Below are 20870 nucleotides of genomic sequence, written 5' to 3'. Positions count from 1 at the left end.
CATCTTTTTTTCAACTTTTCAATTCTGTTCAATAAACAGCATATTGAGACTGTTTATATAAAATTTATTACATAAAAGCTGGCAGGGTTGACATACAACTTTATATAACATTGCTTTCATTTAATTTTAAGTTAATCGTAATAAATAAATGTAATAAAGGTCACAGAAACTTTACCTACAATTTTATCTACTGTACTGAAATAATTTTCCATAGATCTTTTTTTTTACTTTTTGCACATGAGCCTGAGGCCATTTATTTCACATTTTTTTCATTTCTAAGTTAAACATATTTACCTGTGGAAGGCAATGTAAAATTTGTAAGTACTGTTCTGTAGCTAGTCAGTGTTACGCACATAACATTAGTATTCGTAGTGCAAGAAACTAATTATACATAAACTAAAAGAAACAACAATTATTCAAAAAGTCCATAATTTTTCCTTTAACAGAACTTTGCTGTTTCCTAAGCGCGTACAGTAAGGTCTACTGCAAAACATGGTAGATAATGCTGTAGACCGAAAAAGTGATTAGCACATAAGGCAAAATTTAAAAAAATGATTAGTTTACCACCCTCATCCGTATGTCTTCTATGGTATGGAAAAAAAAGCATTTTATTTTTTTTTTTTAGTAAATACTGTAGTTAGTAGATAGTTTGTATTATCTCAAGCATGTATTTTACACATTTTCAGCCTAGAATATGGTGATAAACTATTTTTTTTCCCTTTTTTATAGGGCCAGCAATTTGTACAGTCGGTAGGTACTATAATTCCAAAAAGTTAGAGGGCATTTTTATACTTAGGATTGAATAATCCCTTTGAAAATTGCCTCATGCTTTGGAAGCCTAGCTTGAGATTTTTTTTTTTTTTTCATGCATTATTTAAATCCTTATGTTTCCTGTTTGGAGCCAAACTACTGTACAAATGTCCATAGATCATTCTTTGGTATAAAATAGGCTTTAGCAATAAAACATCACCATGGGGAAGGGGGTGATAACAGTGACATGTCAGTCTCTCACTAAATGAAAAAAAATGCCAAAATGATAGTATCCAAACTGAAACAAAATAGCATTTCAGGGAGAAGAATATGTTTTGTATATATATGAAGACCATGAATGATCAATCTTGCTGTAATTATGTACATTGTCCTTTGGAGGGGACATTAAGCTCTTGGTCTTATTTTACACAATGGTTGTGTGCATGAAAAACAATTTGGCACACTATTTTGGAAAGGAATGGAGAAATGTTCCATCCAAGTGCTTAATTTATTTCCTGTCATTTTCTTTGTGTAAATCTCTGTGAAACCGTTGAGTGAAAAGACTACATTACTGTACAAAGCTGATATATATTTGCTATCGGTAAATGGTTGGCCCATATACTGTACTTATGATAAATAAAATTAAAATAAATTTTATTCAAAATGAAATACTATAACACTATCATTAACAAACTTTTCTTGCCTTTTTGTCCAAACACAGATTGAGTATGAACATTAAAAGATATGTGTACAACATCTAGTCTATACCGCGCAATACCGACGCTTCAGATGTCGATATGAAAATCAAATTTGAATGAAATGAACAAGATTGGAAAAGCTTACCCCAGGCTAGTGAGAACCTTTACTCCAAGCTTATACCGGCGCGCAATCCTTAAGATCCAATAACAAAAGATCTTAGCCTGATAAGGTCAGAGACTTCATTCGAATACAGAGAGAACTATTAATTCAATTAAAAAACAAGCAACATCGGATCTGATGATGTTTAAAGAATTCCACTCACACTTATTTGTGAGTTCACGCATGGATGGTTTCTCGTCTACATGCAGCTGATGTCACTGAACTATAGGTAAGTCTCATATACTAAATTCACATCAGATGAGTCACACTTTTAAGTGTCGGCAACACTTGTAGTTTCACAATCTTCTTATAAAATTGAAAATACTGTACAGTATTCACAATTTTCTGTCATTATTTATGTTGTTCTAAAGTAGACTGACACGGTTACACTTTTTATTCATCATGACAACAATTTATCTGAGTGCAGGGTCTGTACAGTTAAATGGCTTGATACAATAAACAAACTATACATGAACAATGTACAGAGATATATTTATTGAAAATCCACTAAAAAAGCATATAACAGGAGTCTAGACAACTAAGTTAACATTGGAGAGCCAACCAGGTTTTTAAAATTAAAATTAAATGATTATATTAAATGCATGTTACAAACATTTGTTTGTTTTTTGAATGTTTGCTGTCTTTTTCTTTTTAAATCAGAAATTTTAATGTTTGTGCATATTAATTAATATCAAATTTTTTAAATAATAATTGTAACTCATTAAAATAATAATAAGATTGACTAGTTTAATTGATCTTAATAATGATAATGACTTATTGTAAATTTAATTCAGGTATTCTATTATGTAAATTGAATCCCCAATTCAGCCTCTGGCTGCTAAGGATTTGATATTGTAGTTGTGTTGTTTGAATTTATGAATAAAAGATACCGAGATAAATAAATATAAACATGAATTTATATAATACAGACTAGCAATTGCAATTTGCAATTTTGTTTTATTGTGTGTTCAACCTTTTGTAGTTTCTGTGTGTTGACTTTCTATTATTAACTTTTTTCTATTTTACGTAGTGTATCAGACAACAAATTTCCAATTGTATGTTATATAATTTGGACAATAAGAGTTTTTGAATTTGAATTTTATTTTAGAAATGACTGATTTTGTTTGGTTCTTACAATTTTACCATTTTCTTGATTTAAAAAAATGTATTTTAATCATGTGTGATAGTCCATTTTTCAAGTTTTTAACTAAAAATTAACAAAAATTAAGTGCAATACTGACAGTAAACAGGAGCTTTTTGAAAAATTTTTAATTTTGGCATCTATGGTGAATAGATGATGGTTGTGCATGTGACTAAACATACAACTGGTGTATTCTAGCTGTATGAGTATAAAAAGTAAGGAGAAATGGCAACGGTTTTGTGCCAAGTTTGCAAAAATGAAATTGAAGGTAACTGTCTGTCGATAAATCTCATAATTTATCTCTTATCACATAACGTACTGACCCCGCCTCAGCCATCGCAGTCAAGAATAGAATGAACTTTAACTGACCAACTGGTCTAGACTTCTTTAAAATATTTCTCGTCCCATAAGGTTCGCTGATCTTAAAGGAACACCCGTGGTTGCATCAATGGGGATTGTGGACGGAAATTAGGACAGAGTCTAAAGACTGTATTCAGCTGTAGTTGACAAGTTTAGGATATTGATCCAAATATATGAAGACAAAAAATATGAACTACTATACGGCTGTCATGGAAGTTTGGTTAGTAATTCAGACAACGTTATTTTTTAAGTACATTTTAAGTATAATTTTTTAGTTATTGTTATTATTTATTGTTTTATATTGTATTGCAATTAAAAAATCTTATTAAGAGATTTTGAAGCTGCAGATAAGCATTATAAAAATTATATTTGAATATGAAAAGCAGACTATAGAGTACTTTGAGTCCTCTTTTACATGGTCTACGGTACTTTGATATTGTGTTTTAGAAACTGAATGTTAGTCCAAATTGATTTCAAATTTTTTTAATTTTTTTATTTTATTACATTTTCTTTCAATTTAGTACAATAACGTGTTTGTACACATAGATTAGCCTTGGTCTGGGTCGTAAGTACTGTATGTACTTTAAATTATGTGTTTATTTGATGTGTTTTACCAATAAAAAATATGTGTACTAATCACTATGTACAATTAAATAGTTACAAAGTACAGAAAATTAAAGTCTCCATAGAGCAGACGAATTCGACAAGGTCAAAGAAAAAGTGCAAGTTACCCAGAAAAAAAGGATGTTGACAGACTCTGTCCCAATTATCATACAACATTCTTAGTTGCCATGGTAATCCAAGAAACACCTTTATTTGATCTCAAGAGAGTAATAATAATAAAGTGTTTAGTCATTGATTTGTTACAGTAGATGTACACCAAATATCTTGACAATGTTACTGGCATACAGGAGCAAACTGTTCTATTTTTTCAAGCATCAATGTCTGAAATAACATCTAATTTCATTTCCTTTTATAATTATTTATTAATTTTTCACACGGCAATCCAATGTACTCACCTCAATTAACTATCAACCCATGGGAATGGTTAGTCGTACAAAGATTTTGATCTGATATCAATAAAAATATCATCATTTATAATTCATATCATAATAAGTGTTGGAGGAATAAGTCACATGCGACTATAATTCTGTCTAAGATTTGAAATCCTAATTAGATATCAAATATCTCCTGGTCAATGAACCTTGATTACTGTAATTTCTGAAGACATTCAGCCTGCTAAACTCCTCATCAATAAAGTTTCAGACATATCCTGGTTCAAAGCAACTAATGCACTGATGATCAATGCATACGTTAACACTTTTTTTATATTATTTATATGCATAAATGAACAACTTATTGTAAATAATTGTGGCACCATGAGTTAACAATTATTCATAAAAGTTTAGAATTCAGATAAATTTTTTTTTTAGGCAAAGTGAGGAATTATTTACCGAATAAACAAGCTCCTAAAGAAATGTTAGTTTATTGTGAATTAACATCATAATGAAGAAATCAAGTTCTACAATGTGAACTGGGGGGAAAAATGACAGTGTAGTCTAGGCCACTGATGACTACTCGATAGCAGTCAGTAGCTGGAAAAACCCATTATAAGATTGGCTTTGAATTAGTCATGCAGTGCTAAAAAATTGTTACTTAAAAATAGGCATCCCCTAGAACATGCTTCTTTCTGCAAGCTAGCCCCCAAATTCAGCCTAATATTATATGTTCAACGGAGTTTGGCTTATAGCAGAGAAACCATGATATGCAGTGAGCAACACATGCTTTCACAGGTCGGCATTTATTTTTTGGGGCCATTGTCTCGATTACAACTCCTGAGCACCCGGTCGTCTGTGGCAGGACAAATGTATTTCCAGTCCCTTTGTTTGAGTCACCTAGGCAGAGGTCCGGGAATGCGCCAGGGTGGTGATGGATGGTGATCTCAAAGAGTATTTGCGTCCTATTTTGCCTATCTCTCACATCTATGTCAGGTCTGTCATAAATAAATATACATAACAATAAATAAATAATTTAAATAAAATTAATTAATTCAAAATAATTCGGAAAAAAGGCTACATGTACACTCTGCAGGTGGAAAACGGTGCCGCGAGCAGCTCTACCAAGAGATGGATACGTGCGCCTAATAAGATGACATTATTATTATTAAAGCTATTTTGCATTTGTATAAAATAAAAATTATTAGCTGTTATATCTAGTTTAGGTTTGTACATATGTGGTAAACTGCTATAAACCCAGCTACAGCAGAAAATATCACTACCTGTACCATTATGTAGCAAATATAGCACATCAATAAAGTTGATGTGCTACAGCAAACAGTGCTATATTTTTTGATGGGTACTATCACTGCTACTACAAACTATAAGCTCTACCTAATAATCAGCTACTACTACTACTATATATGCTTTTAATCACTATCTAATTTTAATGCCTTTTAATGCTTAACCCAGCTATAGTAGCAGACAATATCACCATCATTAAATAGCAAATATACTGTAGCACATAAAAAATAGTTGATGACGTGCTACAGCAAAATTTTTATATTTTGTGAAATGTGTGCTATATCACTGCTAACTGCAAGCTATAGCTTGACCAGCCACTACTACGACCAATCCCGCATTTCAAGTGAAGTGCTAATGTTTGTTTCAACACATTGGCAGGTTATAATAATTACAAAACAGTAATTTTCCTCAAGGCTTAAATGTTGTTATTAATATTAAGCTACACTGTCGCTACAATAGATAAACAAAAATGCAACCAACCAGCTTTTGACTAAAATAATGACCAATGTGTTGGACGCCAAAGGCCTAATTCTTTACACCACATTCTTTCAAAAATACAGATACCTGTAGTTGTTGGCTTGTTTAGTTGTTAGCTGATTTTTGTATATGAAGTGTTTTGTTTTTATGCCCATGTACTTACTTAAAGGTGAGATCAATATTTTCACTTAGCACACAGACATAAATCATCCCAAATGCAGTTCCAGGCTTTTTTTATAACCAAAGGAAAGCTTTTATACAATAATATTTAAACCATTTAAGAGACCTAGAATTCTTAAGTTGCCCATCAAAACAGCAACAGCATTTGAATAACTTTGCCCTCAGTAATTTCTTCAATTAAATTCTTAATAGCCAATTACCATGACAACCAACATATTCTATACTTGTCAAATGTATATTTATATTTGTTTACATTTCATTACATATCATAGTCATTTTGTCAATCTGCGCTTGAAGTTTGTAGATGCCTTCAGGAAAAAATGAATGTAGAATTTGAATGTTTGTAATGATCTTGCGGTGAATAACCTTGCCATGGATATCATGATTTTAAAAACCGCACTTAAAGGATTATGCAGTACATTAAGCACATACATTTCGAAACAAGCAACAGCGAGTTGAGCGATCAAATCGTTCACTCAACACGCAGATCACATCATCAAACCGTACAAACATCATTGTCACTAATAGAATAATAAAAAATATTTTTACAAATAATTCACGTTAACTCAGGAGGAATTTAAAACAGTTTGTAAATTATCACTATCGCCTGATGCTTTAAAAATTGTCATTTACTGCAAAAGAGGACCTGTAGGGTTTACTAAAATGGGAATACACATAAGTAACTTGGCATCATCATGCATACATTACAGTAGCTCACAAGAACAAGGATTATACCGCAAGGTCAGGGTTCATATACGAATGGTAATAATTCTATCAGTTCTCAATTCTATTTTTACAGAAATACTTTCTTTAATTTAACTTACTGTACGACTATATGGAAGGATTCACCAATTTAGTCTCATAATTATTCACGTCAATTAAAATTTGATTTTTTTTTTTTTGGAATCAAGTATGTTGGAAGTATACTATCATCAGCTACACTATACTTTTTTAAGAATTTGTATTTTTTCCAATCTACTATAATTCTGATTTTTCTGTATTTTTTAAGCAGCATATTTTGCTGTAGAAACAAAGTGTAGTACCTAAACATTTTTATAATGACAAGTAGACCTACAGAGTGGTGCAAGGTCAAATTAATCACAACGCATTTCCTGACTTGAACAAAACTAGACATCTACTTAACTTCAGTCTGTACATCGAAGCCAAAAGTTCTTAAACAGACATTAAATTAAAGCCAGGCTCCTGAAAAAAATTATTTTTGGATATGTTTTAGAACTGATCTTTCTAAGACACGAAAAGCATATTATTTGACAAAAAACTCGGAAGCGGTTAATGAAATGCATATATTTTAATACAGGGGTTCTCGCGGGCCATCTCCAGTCCGTAAGTGTGTGTTATGTGGCCTGTGAGAACAAGCCGAAAATAATATTTTCCATTAGGCCTGGGCCTAGATTTAAACCTTATTAATTTTGAATTTGGTTTGCCGACTACATAGGCCAACAGTATACATTGCCCCACAAATTGTAGCGATTTAATCAATCAAATCGGAAGAACTTTTGCAGCAAATAACACAGAAAACATTCGGCCTCTCACACAGTCGCTCACTTGTTGTTTCAGGTTTAGCCGGCTAGCACGATAGCATAGCGGTGCTTTGCTGCAGTGCCCATTATACGGAAAGGGTAACTTTCTTAGGTCAAGGCGCCCTGTATGAGCATCTACTGTAGCTGCTTATTATTTTCAAAAAGTTCTTAATTTGGGAAAAGTGAACACCCCTCAAACCTTTCCCCCCGGCACACACCTACACCACTATTTAACATACAATATTAAGCCTCTATTGCGATATACAGTACTATAGTTGAGAACACCCAATTTAAAAACTTGGGGGGGAAAAGTTGAAAAAAGGGTGGTTACGCCCCTTTTTCTCAAAGGTTTTATATTCAAAAATCTGTATCTCATTACCACTTCTGAGTTTTTCGTCAAATATGCTTTTTGTGTCTTAGACAATTCAGTTCTACAAAAATAATTTCCTGCGGAGTCTGGCTTTAAAACAAACTACTGTACAGAACATTCTTGGACCAATGGAGCCAAATGCATATCAAAAGCTATATTGAAAAAAAAAAAGCTATATTGTTTGTGTTTTTTTTTGTTTTTTTTTTTTTTTTTTTGTTTTTTTTTTTTTTTTGATCTTTAATAAAATAATTTCGGTAATTTTCTCTTTACATAAAATTACATATCAGTTATTACATACTAAGTAAGAGCAATTTTGAATTATAATAGGCCTATTTATGCTAATTATTGTATTGTATTTAAATGTTTTTCATGTTTATATTTATTAATGGGGCAGCTGACTCTCAATTAGTTATAGTAAAATTCTGCTTAAGCTGCCCCTGACCAAAATTTTTGTTGCACTGTACCTTTTGTAAATGTGTATTGGTCGAATAAATAAATGAAATGAAATGAAATGAAATAAACCACATCTATTAATATTTTTGGTTTTACAGTACACTGTAGCTGAGATGATACTGTTCTTTCTTGTACTGTACCGATATCCTGCTGTGTCGCAGCACTAATGATGAAAAACACGACAGGCGACCGCACATAAATCAACGACCTTGTTCGTGTATCTTAATTACACAAATACACTTTATTAGAGCAGCAATGTGGATCATGTAGTATTACATACTATCCATACAAAAAATGTACCAATAACACAATTGTACAATTCAACTTACAGTATATGTCAATTTCAGCAAGCCTCTATAGTTTATGAATATACATTAAAGCCAGGCTCCTGAGCAAAAAAACATTTTGATGTTTATACTGTACTGTACAACTGGTTTTTCTAAGAAGCAGAATATACAATCTGATTTTTCTAAGGGGCGGTTAATGATACAGATTTTTGAATATTTAAAGACTGAGGGAAAAGTTGGGGAAAAGGGTGATTACGCCTTTTTCCCCCCATTTTATAAATATTCAAAAATCTCATTAACCGCTCCCATGTTTTTTGTCAAATATGCAAATTTTTTATGTTTCTTAGAAACATCAGTTGTACAACAGCCAAATTTGTTTCTCCTCTGGAATCATATTTTTAGGAAGTTCAGATCTGCTTCAGCTTTCATTAGTTTCTTTAGAAGCTTCTCAAACCTTCTACAATCATTTTTGCTCACATCACTATGTTGACTCAAATATTGAATAATATAGCCATACGACCGAAGAGAAATAAAAATTATAACAAATTTGAAAGCAATGAACCAAGGTTTTAATGAATAGGTTTTAGACATGTTTCAACTGTATCTCACAGTCTTCTTCAGTAAACTAAAAGGTAATTAATATTGATGAACTTGGACAATGAATACAGCAGAATAGATTGAATTGAAAGTGGTGTGATATAGCTGTGGTGTAAGTGGACAATAATGTGATTAATATTCATGAAACTTTTGAGCTGAGATTGAAAAACATTTTTTTTATTCATTGTTTTATGATTTTGTTGGTTGACTTCATTTTATATTTTTGAAATTTACAGTAGTTGCCATTGGCTGAGGCTTACAAACTTTAGTCGTAGTTAAAACTTAAAAATTACGTCATTTCCTATTCTTAAAACGAACTTCGACTAGCACTACAACTAAATGACGCAAACCTCAACTAAAATTATGCCGCCGCAGGCCAATTTTTGTAGTCAGCCTAGGGTCAGGCTAAATCGCCGACTTGAAATATTTACCCTAATGAAAACGTGCTTTTGGTAACTTACGATAAAATGAATAAAAACGATTGTATAATAAGTAGGTCTGATGTATCTCCAGTGTGTTCAAGAAAAGGGACATTAGGTTTAGCTTCCAAATAGCGAAATTAGCATGTTTTGCTAGCCACATGCAACAGTTCCTGATTTGCACGAAATCCCCTCACATTGCGGTCACATAGATTTACCATAACAACAACAAAGATGGCACCGCCCTCGCTCGACCTCAACTATAATAGTTCTCCAAAGAAAGCAAATTTTAAGTGACAGTTCAAATTCTCTATCGTTATGTTAACAACATAGTTATTATTATAGAATATTAGTTAGCCGAATAATGGTCAATTATGAATTATCAGGAAATATGTTTTTTGAAAGACAGGCGGCAGTTTAATGTTTTTCCGCGTTAGGGGATCTCTAAAATTTCGTCTGCTATAAAAATTAGCTCTTTTTATCAAGGTTAGTTTGATAATTGTTGCTTGCCAGCCGTCTTCAGCTGAACTACAACTAGGACTTGATTTAGTTGTAGTTAGAACAAAAGTTGAAGTTGCAACTAATACTAAATGAAGCTTCTAGTTCGAGGTTCGACTAAAGTTCGTTTTAAGAATACGGGCGTGAGTGTCAAAATGAAATAATTAATACATAAACTATTCAAAACTAAACAGTATACTTTACCACATGCAAGTGTTTCATATATTTACTCCCCTAGTAAAAGCTGAAGTAGGCCTAATGTCTGAGTAATGGAATTGCCCTTATGTTATTTAACAGATCTCGTATGTTAATACACCTGAGCACGCTCAGTGGCCTACTGGTACACTTTCTTAACCAGCATGCCTCTCTCAATGGGGAGAATGATCTTCCTTATTGCTGCGGCTAAGTTATGAAACTTATTCCCAGCTTAAGTTTGTGGTTTACTGTACCATGCCAAATTTCAAAAACTTAAAAATAGTACTACAGTATACTGTACATCTGTTTAAGGTTGTATTTGATCTAGATGATTCATTTTGTTAGTTCACTTTTTTTCACTTTTTAGAAAATGCCAAGTGCCATAAACATTACTTAGTTGATGGATACAGGCGCTATGTAATTTTCATTACAATAATTATACTTTCTTTTAGGTGTTTGATCATTGGCCTGTCTTACCTATTTTTTATAATCACTGTCAAGATCTAGGTTATAGCCAGTTATGGCACTACTCTTACTGTACTTTCTACAAACTGTTTAACGCATACCTTACTTAACCTTGTTTTCAGGCAGTCACAGCTCAGTAAAATCCAAAGCACTGTTACTACACACACAGACATTCTATTGCAACTTCCATTTAGGTTATTATGATCAAGGTCTCAGTAGAGTCCACCATCCATTTTGAGACCCCTATAATTTTGAGACTCCTCTAATTTAAGTACTGTACCAACAATTTTTGTTTAAACGCAAATTTAACCCTCAAATTGAAGACAGGCCCCACACTTTCAGTTCTCAAGGCACCCAAATTTCCTGTTATAGTTACCTCATTTTTGGTACAGTATGATAAAGTCTTACCTTTTTTACTGCATGATTTCTGAGATTTACAGGTAAGACATTCTACAAGCTCTACATGTGAATGGTTTCTTTCATAAACAAGTTCAAAACAATGACAAGTTTATCATCACTTTAGACAGAAAAATATCTTGAAATGAAATGCTACAGATGCTGAAATATCCCATGGAGTCATTGAGACTGCAAGCCTGTTATTTAAAATACAAAAATCAATGTGGCCATAAATCCTTGTTTCTTTTTCTGGAACCAATGATAAACAACACAAACACCTCAACAGATGCCAACCTCTCTTAACCCAAATTTAATAATATTTACAAATACTCGTTTATCCCCTTGTGGACTGGTTACTCTCAACGTCAAAATGTCAAACATTATTTACAGTGAGGAGGAAATGGAAAATATAGGAAACATGGAGGTGTTAAATTGTCTTCCTCTGAAACTTTGCAATAGGAAAAGGAAGCACCTGTATAAAAGAAGGCCCATATGCATGGCATACTGTAGTACAGTAACGAATGCAAATGTGAGTGATGATAAAATGTTTTAATGTAGCACAATCTATTGACAATTCGTGCAATACAGAAAGCTATCAAAAACCACAGTTAATCGACACGGTTTTAGCTAAGGCTGGTTTTAAAGCAATTGTCTTCAAGGGTGGTTATTACAGTACTTTATCGTAAGAATGCTTAGTATGATAAAGCTGGCTATATCTACTGTAGCAGTTAAAATAAGTTATAAGAATGTTAATATTTGATAGTGCATCTGCTCTTGGTCACAAGACAGGATAGTCCTATTTCAAAAATCGACTTGAATTTGAAATGCTTTGCATGAACTTCGAGCTACAGAATTGAATTAGGAAACTGAAGAATGCAGTAAATTAAAACAGTAAATTAATAATAAAATATTAACTGAATTATCACCAATTTCAGTATGTTTTCTGGTTTTAAATTTATAAATGAGAGACACGGCAACATAACATCCAAAAATCAGAGAAAACCGCATCAAATGTACCCCTGTCTACGATTTCATTAATGTTACAAGTCTTTGTAATAAGGCGGATGGACCTATCAAGTCTCATTTCCTGGTTTCCTCTTACGTATTACAATCCAATTCTTACATTATTTTCACTTCTGCTTGCGTCAACAGCATGAAACTGCACAGATATTGCAAGGTAACAGAAATTTCTATTAAATCTCAATTCTATAGTCAGGGTTTCTTGACTAATGTACTGTATGGTAATTTAAGAGGCAAAGTTTGTAGATCAGGGGGCGGGCATAAAAATTGGTCGGACGGCCAAAGTGTTGATTTAACACCGAGGGCCACACCTAAACTTTGATGTCTCCTGTGAGCTTCGAAAAACCTCCAAGCACTGCTTTTACACCACTTTATTCCTGTCTCTTATACACATCTAGATGTGTATAAGAGACAGCTCTTAACCCAAATTTAATAATATTTACAAATACTCGTTTATCCCCTTGTGGACTGGTTACTCTCAACGTCAAAATGTCAAACATTATTTACAGTGAGGAGGAAATGGAAAATAGGAAACATGGAGGTGTTAAATTGTCTTCCTCTGAAACTTTGCAATAGGAAAAGGAAGCACCTGTATAAAAGAAGGCCCATATGCATGGCATACTGTAGTACAGTAACGAATGCAAATGTGAGTGATGATAAAATGTTTTAATGTAGCACAATCTATTGACAATTCGTGCAATACAGAAAGCTATCAAAAACCACAGTTAATCGACACGGTTTTAGCTAAGGCTGGTTTTAAAGCAATTGTCTTCAAGGGTGGTTATTACAGTACTTTATCGTAAGAATGCTTAGTATGATAAAGCTGGCTATATCTACTGTAGCAGTTAAAATAAGCTATACAGTAAGAATGTTAATATTTGATAGTGCATCTGCTCTTGGTCACAAGACAGGATAGTCCTATTTCAAAAATCGACTTGAATTTGAAATGCTTTGCATGAACTTCGAGCTACAGAATTGAATTAGGAAACTGAAGAATGCCATGTTTAAAACAGTAAATTAATAATAAAATATTAACTGAATTATCACCAATTTCAGTATGTTTTCTGGTTTTAAATTTATAAATGAGAGACACGGCAACATAACATCCAAAAATCAGAGAAAACCGCATCAAATGTACCCCTGTCTACGATTTCATTAATGTTACAAGTCTTTGTAATAAGGCGGATGGACCTATCAAGTCTCATTTCCTGGTTTCCTCTTACGTATTACAATCCAATTCTTACATTATTTTCACTTCTGCTTGCGTCAACAGCATGAAACTGCACAGATATTGCAAGGTAACAGAAATTTCTATTAAATCTCAATTCTATAGTCAGGGTTTCTTGACTAATGTACTGTATGGTAATTTAAGAGGCAAAGTTTGTAGATCAGGGGGGCGGGCATAAAAATTGGTCGGACGGCCAAAGTGTTGATTTAACACCGAGGGCCACACCTAAACTTTGATGTCTCCTGTGAGCTTCGAAAAACCTCCAAGCACTGCTTTTACACCACTTTATTCTCAGTTTTAATGTTACTTTTTATATACAATCGGTGTCGGGTCGTAAAAACAAGGTGTTTTCTAGCCAACATTGCTTGGCGGGCCCACACGTAAGATTTTTAACTCATTTTCATGGGCCGCAAAAAACACAGTCAGGCTGCATGCAGCCCCCGGGCCGCACATTGCCCACCTGTGACCTGTACATGAAAATATTGGTAATGTAGCATGAAATGATCTTGTAACAATATGTCGAGTGGCTTTAACTAGTAGGTATAAATTGGGTTTGTTCATTTCGGGCTGGATAACATGCACTCATGCGCTGGAGACGGCACATGGGCCACCAGTTGAAATCCCCTATTTAAAGTTATTTTAAAGTTTTTTTTAAATTTTTTTAATGCAAACAAGCTTACAGAGAGCATTTATCATTACAGTAAAATATCCATACTGTACAATTGTGTGTGAAATTGGTGGTCCTACCAGCATTTTTACTGTAAAGTGTTTAACTAATTAATGGCATATAGAACTACTGTACATCACTGACATCATGACACCATGTGACAGGCCTTTGTTACAAACACTACCCAAGTGATAAATGATTTAGTTCCAGCCATAGTACGCACAGTTCTTTTTTAATTTTTCTTAATTATTTTTTAAACCATAATTTTATAATATTGTAATTTGTAGGATCTATATATTTTAATGTGCTTTACAATTAAATTGAATATTGAGGCTCTTGTTTTATTACATTTACAATCAGAAATTAGTTTTGAAAAACAGTTGAAAAATATATAGAAACTAGGGCTCTTAATGCGGAAGGACTCGGCTGTATCAACCACTTGGTAATTTCCTCCATGGTTTGCAGTACATACAGTAATTAATCAGAAGCACTGCCAAGGAGCGCCGGAACATAGCGACATCCGCTGCTCGACAACTGGGGGTGATCACACACATCAGCTTAATTTACTACCGCTACATGAAGCACAAGAACCGGAAGTCGTTGCAGTGGCTCTCTATTCTCAGGGGTCCCAAGATGAGAAGAATCTACTTCCAGGAGATCTGGTTTTAAATGAGCTTTCTTATCTGTATTTTGCTGAGCGATACCCATTACCTAGTTGACTTCTGGGAGACAATTGATTGTAAAAATATGTAATCTATTATATAATGAAGTTTCCAGGAGGATTTTGCTTTCTTATGCGAGAGGGCCATCTCGATTTCTGGGAGATTCCCATGATTTGTGTGACACTTGGAAGCTTAAAACCCTGCCTGTATTCTAATGGATGGGAACAATTGGGAAAAGTGCGTAAACATTTTGATTCTCAACACTAACAATATTACCTTTGAGCTCAGACAGCCAATAACCTAATTCATAGCACACTTACTGTACAACATGCTATTTTTAGATACATTATTATGATTTGCCTTAAATCTATTAAGGTACAGTATATTTACTGTAGGTAATCCTGAGGCTCAGCTTAATTGTATGTTTATATTAACTCATTTGCTGATATTTGTCACTGCCTTGAAAGAAATGTCAACCTTGAAGCAGTTGATATTGGCACAGATTTCATGTTTTTGTTGTGGTTATTAATTAAAGCAGTCATGGCAGACAATTCGCCATGATGAAATGGACTGGAAGTTAATCCAACAGGAACACGCTAGGGATGATTTGAACACACAGCTGATTTGAAAAATTGGTTTGCAACATGCGTGCGTTTCTTATTTCTACGCTAATCATTGTTGGTCAAAAATCATTGATGTATGACTTTGATTAACTTGCTGACGTTCACTAATTTTGTTTTGCCAGCTGGTTAACGAATAAAAACTAGGTGACGTACAGTAGGAGGTACTATAGTATGCAATTTAGAATTTGTAATAAGATTGTTCAACAAATTTTAGTTCAAACTTGTTATGTTGTCACTAATGTCCTGAACCTCTATAGAGCTCTCTGCAACCTCTGCACCAACTGCACCACCCTTCGTGGGAAAGTAACAGTGCGATACTGGTCCTACCACAAGGTTGTGGGTTTAGTTATATAAAACAACAAAGCAATGTCATTCCCCAAGCCTTAGAAGCTTAAACGCAGTGTCACGATCATGAATTGCGCCCCTTTTAATATGGTCACAAGTCTGTGTAAACAGGATTGACGTACTTGTAGTATTTCTACAGTATGAGATCAAGAGGACCAGGAGGCAAATTTTATGTGGAGAATTCTAGCACATCAATTATGGATTTAATAATCATTTTTGATTGTTTTATGCAAGGAATGAGGGTGGTTCGGTCTGCAGTACATTATCAAGGGAGTTTCACTCAAAATTGGGGAGGGGAATCAGTCGAATCATAAAACCCCTTGGTTATGGGCTTGGATAAGCTTTGGTGGATGGTTCAGAAACAGACTCGCTTGGGTTTTTCGAAATTCAGAAGTGATGGGTGATGATTCACATATAGTAACACCTCCAAAGGGCCCCTAAAAGAATGTACTGTAATGACAACATAAATACACAGGATGGTGGCAGTTCATATAAACACCCAATATGCAGTTACCTACACTGCAGGCAAGAAAACAGGCTAGGCCAGTGAACTCATAACAAAAACAAAATCAGATTTGCATGTTACACACATTTGGAATTTATTTAAATCAAAGGCTTAGCCAGCGAGCCGTCCGGCCGTCTTTTGAACGGCAAACAATTATTTAGGATGGCCACTTTTACTGTGACGGCTTGGACGGCTTGGCCTAATCAGCTCAGAGTCTAATTGGGCCTGGTCTACCTTTAGCAAATTCTTAATATTCTTTAAGTCTATCGAATGTTACATTAAAATAAAGCTAAATCATATTTACTGTACATTTGATAAAAACAACATTTATTGATTGAATGTACATTGTTTTCATACCAATATTCGGTAGTGATTCCCAAAAATGTAAGGCTAAATCACTGACCCGGTGAAAAGTTCACTTACTATACAACACCGTCGTGTTAAAAACATTTATTCCCCACTGGAAAATGGACGGTTCTTAGTCGCCCACAATGCAGTACTTGGGATTCGGTTCCCTGACATAAAATTGTTGATGTTTGTAACTCTCAGATAAGAAAGTAAAATACATACTCCAAGTATTGAAATACACGCCATCGTGTTGGGATTCAATATTTCGACATTAATTATGTCATCATCAGGAATCATTCCTGATGATGACATAATTAAAAATGTCGAAATATTGAATCCCAACACGATGGCGTGTATTTCAATACTTGGAGTATGTATTTTACTTTCTTATCTGAGATTAATCAGTGGACCTTTCGGTTTTTTTGTAACTCTCAGGTTATTATTAATTCATGAAATACCGTAAAGAAGATTAGTTGTTAACATCACAAGTTAAATTTTATTATCTCTCGATTCAGAGGACCTAGAGTAGAATTTACACTAGACTACGACGAGAGATGAAGATGAAAAATCATGCGAGTAAACAACCGTAGCTGTGCACAGTCTACAGTATGCCAATAAACTGAAATATCTTTGTGATAGCTTATTTAACACTACAGTATTCCTTTAAAGTCAAAATAATGCTGTCTGTCTATGAGCTAAGAAATAAATTCTTTGTTCATTTTGTTTAATATTAATAATCAATTCAAAATTACAATGAAAAAACATCTAAAAATCATCAGATAAATCCTTAAATTGACTAGTAATCAAATCAAATAATTTTTTTGCATATGAAAATTCCATTTTTATCTGTTTATTAATGAAAGTTAAGAACTTTGTTACAGATACTTCTGTACATTAAATGAACATTTATTTTTTTTTTTATTTGATTTCTTTGTAGGTCTATTCCATATTTCAACACATTCTTTTTATTGGTTGAATATTTCCATAGTACTCATTTTAATGACAATGTGCATTTAATTAGCAATTTGGTCCAATAAATTTCTCTGAATTTAAAGCCAGGCTCTGGAGGGAAAAAATTGATAATGTGTACAAACTCAGTTTTCTACAACACAAAAAGGGTCTTTCCTTTAGAAGAAAAACTTGGGAATGGTAAATGAGATGCAAATTTTTTAATTAAAAATTTGGGGAAAAGGTTGAAAAAGGGTGGATGCCCATTTATACCACTCTTTTAAATATTCAAATATCTGTATCTCATTGATTGTTCCGAGTTTTTCGTCAAACACAATTTTTGTGTTTATTAAAAATCAGTACAATATATCAAACAATTTTTTCCTCCAGCACATGGTTTTACCAATTACAATTTTTTTTTTTATAAGAACCAGTAACATTTTGGCCAAGCTCAGTATTCTTATTTTTACACATTCTTCAAACATTTAATTATTATTGTACAGCAGTGTATTCCTATACTGTATTATAGAGGGTATTGCATAGTCATAACTACTTTACTGCAAATCAGGTACAGAGAAGATTTGTTGGTTTTCTATTTTAAACAAAAATAAAAACTCTTTTTTCTCAGCTTCAATTTGTTCTTGTATTTTGTTCTTAATTTTTAAGCAATTTCAGTCTCAGTGTTCTTATTAAATCTGTTCTTATAAAACAAATAGGTATATCTTCATATTCATAATCATAATCTCCATTATAAAATGTCATGAAAACCCTTGTGTTTTTATTACATATTTTCTCTACAGCACCATTGTCATCATTTAGGCTATTTTTTCTCAAAAAAGATTGTTTCACTCTTCAACTTAGGAAAAAAATGTGAGCAGTTATGATACTTGGATGTTATTAAAATGTCTATGAATATAAACCTGTAATTCCATGGATAATATTGATTCTGAATAACCACAACTTCTATGGCTTTAAACCTGTCATGTATCTGATAATTGTTTGATTATCATAAAAAAAGCCAGCTTTTAAATCCTATGGTAAATCTACACTCTGCAGTGTAAACAAAAAAGTATGTACTTTAATAGAGTACTTACAACAGCTACTGCACTACTTATTGCAGACAAAAGACTGTTTTCTCAAAGTATAGTCAATGATTTTCAGTAGCTCACACTACTACTAGTCTAAATCGCATGCAAAATTGGTGGGTGATCTATGATTTGCCAAATAAATTTTTCTTCATTTTAAATATATCATCCCTCAGACCTCCTAATTAAATGTTGAATGTTCGTGAAATACTTATAGACAAATAACGTTTGAAGCATGCTACTACACTACTACTACTACTACTATAACAATATACTGTAAAAGCTTGCCTGACGATAGGCCTACAGTAAATTTCTTTCGAAATTCCTGTCCACTTTATTTATCATTGTAAAGCCACCCTGACACTTGCACGATTTTTGTCACCGCAATGCGTTGTGGCAAGACGTGCCATTTCGGTGGTACGCTGCAGAGAGCATGAATCCGTATTTGCGGCCTGTACACCTATAAGTTACGCACTATGTACGCAATACGTGTCAAAAATGTACCGTATTGACACGCAGTGGCACTACTTGTTTACGCATAGGTTAAGTATTGTTCGCGCATTGCTCACGTCTACCGTACTGCATTGTCCCGCAATGTCACATACAACTTGCATAATCCCGCTGTCTTCCTGCATTGCCCTGACAACTTCGCGCATGCGTAAAGTCGTCGTGGCAATGTTTGGTCAGGCTTTGTCCCGCTTGGCAGCACGCTATACATAGCGTAGGTTTTTCTTTGACTCGCTATGGAGGATTCAACATGCTGAATCCCGGAGACAGTGTTATTGCAGAACAGAGAAGGTGTCTATATCTGGTAACTGCAGACTATTACTTCTTGAAGAGAGCAGGAGAAAAGGCGGAAAGAGGAAGAGCATTCTTAATTGACACACACCGTCGGCAGTGTTCGCGCTGAGTTTGCGCAGTGTTCACGAATGGTTCACGCATATGGCACGAACCTTAATACGTGCCAAATTTTTGAACAATTTAAAATTCTCTCTACGACATGGCATGCATCCCGCACCCTTCACATACTACTCGTTCCAGAAGACTTTAATCATTGGCACGCCGGAGTGGGCACCAGTGCGGGAACGAAAATCGTGCAAGTGTCAGGGTGGCATAAGTATCACTGAACAAAATTCTTGACCTGAGAGCATACTGATGAGGCAGACGCACACACAGCTGCCTAACAACCAGTACAGTATAGCAATGCATCCAGGAGACTTACTCTCAGATGATGAAGAATAATGTGAAAACAACATCAAAACTTACGATTTACCTTTAATAACAAAATTAAATGTATGTCTTATTAACAAGCGGGAGTTGTAAGTCTATGAACTAAAACATCTTTATTGAAACAAATATCGTCTGAGTAACAGTTTTGTCAATCAATGTGACACTGACAAGACGAGAAAAGGCGAGACTTCACCATTCGTCGGTGACTGTGTACGCTGTGTTTGAAACGCTTCTTCAATATTTTAAACGACTTGGACTATAATGCCAAATAAATCTACTAACCGAACGAATAACTAAAGTTATAGTGCAATTACCGCAGGAAGCAATAACACAGTCCAAAACGTAAACATTATTCAAGAATGGACATAAAAATAACAAAAACGACCACGCATGCCAATCAGTGTTATTGAACTTGCCCTCCGTGGAGCTTGTCTATCTTTCTCTCTCTCTCAGCATAAACAACACATGCCATGGGGATGGGCTCCCTTCTCAAACAACAACGCGAGTCCGACATGAATTTTTCCTTGATGTGCGACACAAAAAAAAATAATATAATGCAACAACGTGTAAAGTACTTACATTTCATCTGTAAATTTACTCAAGTATTGTTCTCATCTTAGTACGAATTCAAGAATAAATAAAGCAGAAGGAACAAAACAAAACTCTATTTCTGTTCGTCAAGTGTGTAAGGCACGCTGCGTGATCTTCCGGGGAAAAGCCCTCTGGACTAGACTATGTTCAAGCAGGGGTAACAATAATTTAAAAATAATTGTTAAACATCCAATATCGAAAAATTTCGAAATATAATCATAAATATAAACTTAATGGGTTATCTAACAATTTACATATGTATATTTATACTGTTTTTTTATAAGTCAGAATTTTATATTAGGAATTGACAGAATAAAAATGTCTCCAAGTG

At 33.8% G+C, this 20870-nt stretch overlaps 1 protein-coding gene across 7 annotated transcripts in view; it reads right to left on the bottom strand.

Annotated features, from left to right (window-relative positions):
• The window catches only part of LOC117122962, a 103738-nt gene extending 83078 nt beyond the window's left edge, over positions 1 to 20660 (bottom strand). For 6 of the 7 annotated variants that reach the window (XM_033268741.1, XM_033268740.1, XM_033268737.1 and 3 more), the window contains exons 1-2: positions 20528 to 20660; positions 4129 to 4179 (exon numbers count right to left, since the gene is read on the bottom strand). The gene's annotated coding sequence lies outside the window, so the exon portion shown is untranslated. Of the gene's footprint in view, positions 1 to 1593; positions 1612 to 4128; positions 4180 to 20527 lie in introns of those variants that run through there. The other variant, XM_033268739.1, reaches the window with a different exon arrangement.
• Between the last annotated feature and the right edge of the window lie 210 nt (positions 20661 to 20870).

This window comes from Anneissia japonica, unplaced genomic scaffold, assembly GCF_011630105.1.
Source record: "Anneissia japonica isolate Jap-2015-1 unplaced genomic scaffold, ASM1163010v1 scaffold674_len412849_cov176, whole genome shotgun sequence".
NCBI classification, from domain to species: domain Eukaryota; kingdom Metazoa; phylum Echinodermata; class Crinoidea; order Comatulida; family Comatulidae; genus Anneissia; species Anneissia japonica.
The sequence above is the reverse complement of the archived record's forward strand: the minus strand, read 5'-3'. Positions and strand labels throughout refer to the sequence as shown.